The sequence below is a fragment of the Tribolium madens genome, unplaced genomic scaffold (assembly GCF_015345945.1).
Source record: "Tribolium madens isolate multiple individuals breed KSU strain unplaced genomic scaffold, Tmad_KSU_1.1 Scaffold_2;HRSCAF=44;Tcas5.2_LGX, whole genome shotgun sequence".
NCBI lineage: Eukaryota > Metazoa > Arthropoda > Insecta > Coleoptera > Tenebrionidae > Tribolium > Tribolium madens.
In genome coordinates this window covers 544,040-555,392 of record NW_025400995.1, presented here as the reverse complement: position 1 = coordinate 555,392, position 11,353 = coordinate 544,040, and positions in this window count along the sequence as shown.

Sequence of the window (11,353 nt, the reverse complement as noted above, 5' to 3'; positions counted from 1 at the left end):
AAGAGGGTCAAAATCAAATGTTTATTCTTACTGGAGTTAATCTAATAACCAGTTAAACTGCAACGTAATAATGGACGATCACAACATTAAAATTATATAATAAATGAATCAACTTTGACGTTATACTCAACGAAGAACCTAAACCTGTTTTGATAATGTCATTCAGGTGCTGGGCGTAATAACAATAAACTTGGACAGATTTAAGATTCAAAATTTTTGCAACTGCATTTCAAATTTGTTTTTATGTTGCAGTCTTTTAAGAGCCACCGTACAATATTCCTTGATTGAATTATAAAGCAGAGAGTTTTAAGCCATTAATTAGTCTAAGCCGTTGTAATTTTTATCCTTTAATAAATTAGAGATGTGTTTTTCAACTTCAAGCTAATTAAGCATTGCAATTATCAACTGAATAGAATCGAAACATCACTATGTCCAAACAGAGCCGGAAATGATAACATCTATAGTGAATATTGTTACCCCAGGGTGTTTGTAGATAAACCTTCACTCCAGGTAACTAAAATCGCTAGTATAATCGCAGGTGCTAAACAAACAATTAATAATATTCAATGGTAATTTACGTGATGGAAAACAATGAACTAAATTCATTCGTAGTGTCARTCGTTCTRCTAATACAAACAAAAATTATGGAAAGCCTACCCAAGCCATTAAATTTATCTCCTCATCTAGGCAATGAACGATTCTAATCAAATAAAAACCATGCATTTRTTGTTTAAATAGGCATACGTTCAACGCACACAAAATAAATCATTCAAGGCTTTGTATTACTTGACCACCAGGATCGGAAAAACTTTGTACTCAAATTGGGAAGCAATAAATAACGAAATGAAATGATATTTAATTTTATAATTTGAATGCAACAACAGGTGAGACACATGTGGACACATGTTCTATTTTATAACCGTGATTGTTTCGATTTATCTGTACACACTAGACATCGGCGTAATGAATCGTTGACATTTTCATGCATTTTGCAGCAGTGATTATTGTGCACGACGTACATTACAATTACTGGTTGTAATGCACGACCCAATCAACTCATAGAGCACCCCGCGGCATTGTCACCACAGTTCTCTCTCTTTTTATTGCACTGTCAATCATCAAACCTGTGTCCAAATGCTTTCTGCAATTTGGTCAAGCCCCAATTAAAATGACAGAAAGCCAAACAGATTTAAACATGTTGCATCTAGAAATGACCAGTTGATGGATAGTGCATATAAAATTGGGTATTTCAGAGGMAATCTATGGGAGACTGTATCTTAATCAGTGCAGGATGACCAAAATATGATCTATCAGATCCGATAGTTGGCAATTACAAACAGTTTGATACATGTATTGGGCAAGCTTTAGACGTGTCCAGTCCGCAGGGAACGTGATTTACAGCAATGCCATTGATTAGCAYATGTCACATAAGCTGAGATGCGACGCACTGTTTAGCATAATGCACGCTAATCGGTAAACGGCCAAACAGTGCTGTATGTCCGTCAACATCAAAGCTATTAGTTCGAAAATGTCCGACTAATCTCATTTTAGCGCACCTGTACGATAATGCATTTCCTAATCGATCCTATGCCTACTGACATGACCGTTCTTGACACTGCTAATAATGCATTACACTATGGCTTCTATTCTGTCGTTACCCAATTACKCAATGCATCATAATAAGACCCCGAGGCTAATTAATCGTCATTACGAAAAATGGCATTTTTCAAATGTATTAAAATATCATTACGGAAAGATTTTACAATAATTACGTTATCACAAGAGAAAAACCATTCCGACAGTTCATAGAGTGGAAACGCCATAAATTACACAACGCTATACGCTTATTCTAATATAACCCATGAATATATATATGCGTCGGTCAATTTGTTTCCAAACGCACTTTAATAGATCAGGCTTTACTTGTCGTTAAGTCCATCTGCATTAACCCCAAACTGTCGCATCGACAAATCTGTTTGTACAATTAGAATATTTCAGCAAAATTGTGTTTGGCACGTGAAATTTAATACCAAAATTAGCATTGCCATCCACTCTGCTTGTTGCATAAATTGAAAATAATTTCGAGAGCATTTTGAACCAATTTGCAAACAACAATCATTAAATACGCAAAAGCAATTCTTGTTGGTTATCGATTGAGAGAAACTATGTTGCATGTGTGATGACTGATGAAAAATGTGATGCAACGTAGCAGATATTTTAGTTAATAATAGTATTAGTCCATTAGTAGATTCAATATTGTTCGTGATGCATATGCTGCATATGTGGTCAGTTTGTGGCACCTATAGCCTTCATGTCGTCATGTAAACAAGAACAATGCACCCTAGAACCGTTTCCACGCTAGCAACAGCCGGGCTATAGGGATGCATTGAATGTATGCGCCAGTTTGCAATTAAAACGGCGTTGACTGGCCCTCATCCTTCCCGACCTCCGACCAAAACACCCACATTGAAGGGTCTAAATATGCATACTTCAACCTAATAATCTACGAAATGAGTGAGTCAACTAATTGCGATTGGTTTTCTAACGTTAGAAATATCCCCTAAGAGAGTGGAATTCCGTTTTTCATCAACGTGTTGCAGAGATTTGATACAGATGTCAGGTCCTCTCAGTAATCGGGTCTTTATGGCTGCCAATAACCATCCAATAACTAACCGGTATTATCACTGAAGCAGAGATAGTAGCAGTAGCAGTTCTAGTGTTAGCTACGCTCTATTGCAAATGTATTATTCACGTGATGGTGGAACGTGAGTTGTTCAAACGTGCGATCCAGCATTCTCTAAGTAAACATAACACGATGCATTCTATCATACGTTATATATGACGAGGGGATGCTATTAATTGATGTTTATATATTCATTACATTGCTAACCGATCAAATACGCCCGTAAATCTATGCCTAATGCACTATGACCACTAATTGCCAACTCGGGAACAAGTTCACATTCATCCAATGCTTTAGCTTTAGCTTCGTCAACCATATCAAACGAAGAAGAAGTGTTTTTGGTATAGGGACTGTTAAAAGCATTGTTTTGTGTAGTTGAAAGAGTGACCATTGGCCGGCGTCAGTATTTTTAAAGGATCATTTAGTACTCAGTTGTACATAATCGATGATTTATTGCTGTTTTGCATTTCTCGTAGGGCTATTTATATGGAGATGGTGGGCTTATATCGGGGTGGCGAAAGAGCAAAATACGTCCGCAATTCCGGGATGCGGGTTCGTTTAGTACTCTCGCTGACCAGATTGGCGGTAAATCTAATTTCTCTACGGCACGCAAGGCCGTAATAGTTTTAGAGTGAATTATAAAACGCGTATGCAGTTTGCGAATGATACAATTACGAGATTAAACGTTACAATGCTTATAAAGCGCAATTATCGTCGAGTTTATTAAATTAACGTATAACGTAGGATAGGATTATGGTTACATCTTAGAATTACAAATCGTAAAGTCGGATGAAAAGTGAGTTCGGTTTATGGGGCACTTAGCTCAGTGGGCTTAGTAATGGCCCACGAACGAGTTACAGCACTTAAACACTGCGTTAGAGACATATAAATATTAAGCAGCCTGGAGAAAGCCTTGTGGCAACTGGCAAAGGAGGAGTATTCCACAATCAAATGATAACAATTAAAGTCCTTAGCTGCGGGCGTTCCGTGGAGCGCGACGAGGATTAAGATGGCTTTGTCATCAAGGTAATGGAAGCTTAAAGGGCATCTTCGCGATTGTCTCATTAATGCATTCTCAAATCAAAGATAGAATGACTAATGCAAGCGATTGTTTGCTCTATAAGCCCAAGACAATGCCTTYGGCGCCATCTACATGATGTTGTTAGTCCTCGCCAAATTGACAGGTTTTGTCAAACGAAACCGCACGTGGACCGACCTTCTCATTGCGCTGTACAGATGCTGCTCTCATGCCCTCGTGCACGTGCCACTACTCCACTTTTGGATTCTTAATAGTTTCAGCTTCATTTAAGCAATTAATTAGACAACGAACAATAATTGCTCCGATAGCTGACGGCGGCTTTTGTGTTTGACGGCGGTGACGGACGCCTTCGGCGCCCTCTACCGGAATTCACCCGCTGTCCCGGCTTGCCATTACACACCGCTTCGTTGAGACAAAACATAAATCCATACTAGTGTCGACACTTCCGCATCTTCTAAATCAAAATAGTCGTCTTCCCTTCGGCTCGAAAACACTTCGACTAGACCAAACATTCTGCTTCGTTGCGCCCTATGAACTCGAACTTTACCTAACTTTCGTATCGCCACATTTTCACCCTCTCTTGTCTTCTCATTTCCTTCAATTAGTCATCAAGCGTGAGGCATTGCACAGACTGGAAACACCATCAACAGACCCCAATTTTCAAAAAAATATCCACTATTTTATGATTTTTCAAGACAAAAAAAACATGTGATACTTATAGCTCAATCTATTATTTGTGTCATTAGTAAATGTGCAGACTCTTCAATAGATAACACTGAATTTACGACTGATACACGATAAAAACAATATGAATTATTCACTAACTAACTTTATGATGTTATATAATTATAATAAATAATAAAAGATAGAAGTATTTTATTAGTAGTTAAATAAATTGCTGAATTTATGTCCTGGAGGTAACGACGAAATCAGCAATGTAATGCACTAAAATGCAAATTTTTCATTCTTCTATTCGCTCTTCTACAACTCGGAGTTATTTTAAGTACCGTATGATCGGGAAAATTTCCGATTTCTGGAGATATTATTGGTCTTCCCCTTATAAAATTGCGTTATGATATATGTACTTTAGCTAAACTTTCGTTATCAAATGTGTTGATTTTTTGTGTTGGCAAGTTAGTGAAGTTGTGGAGCGCCGTATAGTATCTTAAGGATTTCGGTGGTGTATCATATCAGATAATGCACCCCTTGTTTTGTCAAACTTATTGTAGAGATATGACTGCGGGCAACGGAAATACGTAAAATATGATTTACGGGTGAATATATGGTGATTTCATATAGGTATCAGTTTATACCCAATCATGGTTATGATAGGGAACGGATTTTGCTTTCTTATTTTATTGATACGAAAGAAATAACTTTCGATAACTGAATGTTTTCACGATACGAATTTATAATCCGGACAAAGTGAATATCTTTATGATATTATATACCGAGCAACAATATCTAGAACAGTAAATAGAATTTTATGAGTGCAGCATCGACGTTGTTTTGTCAAGCTTTGTTATTCTGGATTTGATTTTAAAACGACTTGTCCGATGCCATAAAGGTGATTTAAGAGCGATGAAATGGTACCCATTGGCTCAAAATAAAATTATATTTCTTGTTGCTGTTAACACGGTCGTTACCCCCTATTCATCACAGAAAATTCGGTCAATCATCCGAAATCGTCCATCCATCAAAACTATGTTTTACTCCAAATTAATTGTGTACCACAAACAAAGAAATTTCTCAGACATTTTTATCCACCGGTGCAAAAACTTAGATTTATTGCTTTTGTATCATGTTGAAAAATTTTCAAAAGACTTAACATGGGAATAAATATCTAATGTCGCTTTTGGGGTAGAAAATAGAGAATTCGAAACTCGCACAACTTACAACATCCATATAACTGCAGTTGTCACTTGCCGTAATAAATTTAAATATTTTCCAATTTTGGTTCAACTCCATATATTTCACTTTAGAATTGTTAAAGCTCGCTTACCTCCGCAGACAGGGAGAATTAAAATAACAAAGGACAACTCCAAAAGAGAAACGAACCGCAAAGTAGGCAATCTATCCTTGAATTATGCGCTCCATAATTTTAAAAGAACCATAGGCGGCGCATACACAAATAAAAAACTAACACAGATATATTTACTTTTTTGTTTTCAATTTATAAATTTCACCCCATGTTTTTCGCCTCCCCCTCAAGACTATTGTTCTCATTTCAAACTCATCTTTCCAGTCACACCTGTGCCTTGTAAAAATCTTTTGTACATCACAAGTTTTCTTTTTTAGTTCCGAGCGTTCATTTCTTTTGCTTTACTTACCCTAAATATCAAAACACGAAGAATTAACAAAAAATTACTTATTTTGATGGATTCAAAAATGAAGCTTTTAAATGTTGTTTAAGTTTTTAGTTGAGTTGCGAGAATCGGTCGGCGAGGATTAAAAATGCAATTACCCAAAAGAGGCGAAGGAGTAATAAATAAGTTGGATTGGATTTATGTGTAGGATGACGCAAGAGAAGAATGTAAAAAGGTTTGGTTAAAGTGCTGACTTGATATATAAGCTCTAAAAATTTTAGCATCAATAAGAGCTTCTGTAACTGTAGCAATATTTTGAGAAATATGCATTGACGACGCAACATACTTAGCAGAAATAAAAATCTGCGCATACGGCGACTTCCATAAATAACGTATTTCACTTGGAACATTTCGGGAAGCAAATGGAATGCGTATGCAGTTTACACGGCAATGTTAGTCATAAATATATCACAAAAAAATACTTGGAATCGAAGAATGCGGTTATTTTCATTCACATATGCACGGAACTTGGGGTGGGATCCAGTGGCGGCGTCCATTTCCGATTTGATCTCTCCCTAAATCAGGGGACGCAATTCGTTGCGGAAATTGTTAAATTATTTTCCAAAAAATGGGCTTTTCTTAATTCGGTATTTGACCCCTGATTATCAAAAATTCGATTGGATACTAAGTGACGATAGATAAAATTGGGGGAGAGRCGTATTAGGGTGTAACACGAGACCTTTCCGTAAATCTGACACTATCTTTATTAAATGCAACCACTTTGCTCGATCATTTATTGTGTTTTATCCCCGTCAAGATGCTCTCAAGCCGACATTTTTTTTTAATTCGTTTACAATGGAAGTGTGGTGACGGGCCAGCTTTGGGGGGGTTATATGGGCTTCAAAGTAATTTCGTTTATATGCAATAAACGTTATTTTTATTTTTAAATTTGGCAATGATTAGAGTCGTAACTAGTCGGGGTATTGTTTCAGTTGGGAGTGTATTGCGTTTCAGCCCTCTAGATAATAAGATAAAACGAGAGAGTGTCGCCTATAAATGACTTAAATCGTCAGCAGTAAAACGAGAGGGCATTTAACATACGTTACGCCCTGCGCGTTTAACGAAATGTTTTCTTTGATTGGATAAAACTAGATCACTGCTTTTGTTTCCTTTGATTTTCTCTCAGTTTACCCAGAATCCCTAAACCGTGTTAGCCTGTCAACGCTTTGATAAATCGATTTATTGACCATTTAAAGTAAAACATTTTCAGACGAAAATTGGATCAGCACTTGCCAAATCTGATTCATCCAATGCGAACGTTGCCAACATGTGTTGCACTTTACCCAGATTTACTAAATTGGAGACATTCTTTATAAAAAAAAATTGAAAATAAACATAAATTAATAGTACAGTAGCATTCAAAATTAATGTTAATTGTGTATTGTTGGTTGCAGATAACGGTTTAYCAATTTAGCAATTTTTTTTAATTCGTAAATTGTAAGAATGTTTTGTCTGACTTTATATGAAGGTATATTGTAGCTAGTTTCGGGATTTAAACGGTTGTGTAACGACTAACGATTTTGGCAATAAATTCGTAAGCTATTGGTTTCAGTCCGAGTTTCTCACATACATTGTTGCATCTTCCGTAAATAAAGGGCCATAAAAGCAGTTAAGACACGCTTTCATAACAATGTTACATTAGGATAAGTTGTTATAGTCCATATCTAATTTAACTGGCAATACCTAATAAAAGGAAGTTCGGAGCGATTTTATTTTATTTCATTTTTTAGATGGGTTTTAAGTTGTTTATGGGCCATTAAAACTATTTATAATGGAATGGTAATGTGAGGTTAGATGGCCACCGCAACGTTTACCTAAAATACCATGAAATATAAATTGTTCGAATATTTCCAAACCACGCGACAAAAAAGGAAGTAATAAAGCCTTTTGTGAAATCTATATGAGTTAAAAACTAACAATAGCGGCGTAATAATTAGTTATTATTGACAGTGATCGAATTTCTCGACCCAGGTGTTCGAAATGTCGGCGTTAGTCGAGGACAATACCGACTAGCTAATTGGTTTGTTAATTACATCAGTGCAAACCAATAAAAGTAGGGGAGTTGGATAATGAAGCGACAATTTGTTACAAGGGATAAATTAATGTCTAGTCCGGAATAAGTTTTATTTTGAATCGGTGACAACAGCACTATAATATTGATTTTGATCTGATTAACGTTGAGCTTTTCAGTGTTTAGCCAAGCACAATAGCAATATATTGACTCAACGCGACGATATTGAATGGGATGCAACAAAAACAACAAAACACCACAACCTCTTTTTAATTAAGGCCTAATGCAAATTCACTTTTAATCAAGCCTCGGATAACAAAATTTTCACCACTGTTCAAACACGAAAAKCCAACTAATTCTATGCACTATTTTAAACCAAAATCGATACTTACTCCAATGATCTAATCAGTTCAATTTCGGCCTTATAGCTTTCCTCGAAAATAAAAGTCGGCTTCCCCTTTTAATCAAAGAAGCTATTGAACCTAATAAACATTGAATTAAAGACGAATTGAATCGTCTTTGAAATTTCACCATTTCTTCCGCTAATTGTCAATAAAGTTTGCAAGGGATTGAACATATAATGAGACCTTAACTCATTTTTCTAATTTAAATTTCTTAAATCTGAGATTTTCAAAAAATCGAGAGATATTAGGTGAATAGGTGAATAAAACATGAAAATTCTAAAACGCGTCTGCAAAAATCAAAAAAGAAGAATTGTGAACTCTTCGGTCAAAATCACAATAAATTTTTCTTATTCCTGAACCATTTGAAACCAAGCCGTTATAATGGTTTTCTCGTTTTTTGTGTAATAAATTTATTCAAATAAATCAGCTTGTTTTTGTCAACATTTAACTGTATATCAGATCTGCATAAAGATATTTCATATTGTCGTTTTTCTTTAAAAGTATGCTGAAATTTAATTAACAATTCAAAGTATGACACCAAATGTATTACATAAGATGTAATTCATTACTTTTGTCATCGCCTTCCAGTTCTGGCATAGTGCCAAGAAGTCGGTGGGAGACAACAGCAGTTACTTTTAATATTTCAATCGGTTCAATAGGTTTTACTATTTCTATTATTAGAAGAGAAAACATAAAATATATTTATGCATAATATATTTATAATTTAGACCGTATGTTTACGTTATTGGGAAAGATGAATGTTTAAATCTAATTTTCAACTAAATTATAAAGTTGGTCCCACTTTTATTAAAAGTAGCACAGTATCAAGTTGGGTCAAATGAGATAATGACCGCCAATAATAACTGATCGAGCAAATTTCCTGGAAGCTTAGCAGAAAGTTGATTAAACTCTTTAGGGCTTGCAATTATGCGCCTACCGTCAGTCGACTTTCATATGTGCCCTATTTTATCAGATTAAAAACATTAAACTCTTTCCCCTGCGGCAGAACTTAGCGATTAAGTTAAAATGAAGCCCTAAACGTATTAGAAATATTCGTTAAACTCAGCTAGTAACAGTGATTATCCTTGAAATTAAGTTGACGTTAATACCAGGGACATGTTCGTATGTGCATGTTTTAAATATGTGTAATAAACTTGATTTGGGCCCAACCCTTAATTGGAACGCATTTTTTTACCCTGAGGGGACTCGCAATGGCACCCATTTCACTGAAAATTACACGCGACGCGCCATAATCGTTAAAACACTTTATCGTAAATTTTATTAAATGAAATATTTTGATTAAATGGTGTTATTTACTTATTTTTTTASAAAAACTGTATTAAGCGCCRTGTYATACTCTCAGGGACATCTTGCGGCGGCTGCCCRAACTCAAACGCGCGGTTCTTGCACTCGCTTTACCCTTTTTTTCTTGTAATTAATTATACTACTCCAAAAAATTAAAAGAACAAAAAATCTTCCTACATTTTTTGGTGATTTTTGAAATGCTGTAACTCATCGAATCTGGATTTTAAAAAACCCTCATGATTTTTTGGAAAATAATTTTTCTTCACCTTTCACAGTGATTTAAAGTAGTTTAGTAAATCTACCCCGTATTTACTAATATTGATCTGAAAACTAATGTTTTTAGGTGTTTTTACAGCTCAAAATATCCCAGTAGGCCTGTTAATTTTTAAATCGATCCTTGGAATCGTTTTCTCGGACCGATTGATCAAAGTTTTGCAAAAGAATTAAAGAAACAATTGCACATATTGTTTCTGAACATTGATTATTTTTTTGAAAATTTGTAAAAACATTTAAGAAACAATGAACTGCTTAATTTTTGAAAAAAAATCAAAAATATTTGTTGGATTTTTTTTGGATTTTTTTTTTTTAATTTAACTAATGCAGAATTGGAAAAGAAAGCTAAAAAAATTGTTGTTTTCATCTTGACGAAGATTAGACGATGTCCAGAAACAATATGTACAATTGTTCCTTTAATTCTTTTGCAAAACTTTGATCAATCGATCCGAGAAAACGGTTTGATGGATCGATTTAAAAATTTACAGGGATATGGGGGAAACATTAAACTGTAAAACACCTGAAAACATTACTCTCTTCATCAATATTAGTAAATACGCGGTAGATTTACTAAAACAACGCAAAAACTTACTTTTTTCTCTTTTCTTTAAATCAATGTAAAAAATTAAAAAATATATTTTCCACAAAATTATAAAAGGATTAAGATCCTTTTATAGGATTATAGACATTTATTGCAGTGTTTGACACTACCTGTGTATCTCTGTGTGGTCATTGGTTGCCGAGATATCGATGATCAAAGACAAGAGGATCCTTTTTCATTTAAAGTCAGATATCTCAGCGACAAAAAACGTAAAGAGAATATGAAGAAAGCATATTAAAGGAAAACAAACATGTTATCCGGCCTATGCATTGACTTAACTAAAAAAAAATTCCCCACGTCCGTGGACCAAAAACAAAACCGAAGAAATTTAGAATTGTTTTTCTTGCGCTATTACTTAGAATTGCGTGATAACCGTAGCACAGAAAAAAATTTGCCAAAAAATCTCAAAACTAAAAACTTTAAGCTTCAACATGATTTTTTTAAAATCTAGATACGACCATTTTTCGATGAGTTACAGCCTTTCAAAAATTACCAAAAAATTTAGGAATTTTTACTTGTTTCTTTGTAGTGTATTTTGCCACCTTTTGTTTTAAATATTTTAATTAAAAAAAATCCAATTAATTCTAATCGCCAATTATGTAATAACCAATTTTTAACACAATTTTACAAAACATTTAATTCGCAATTTAATTGACGTTTGGTAATGTAAA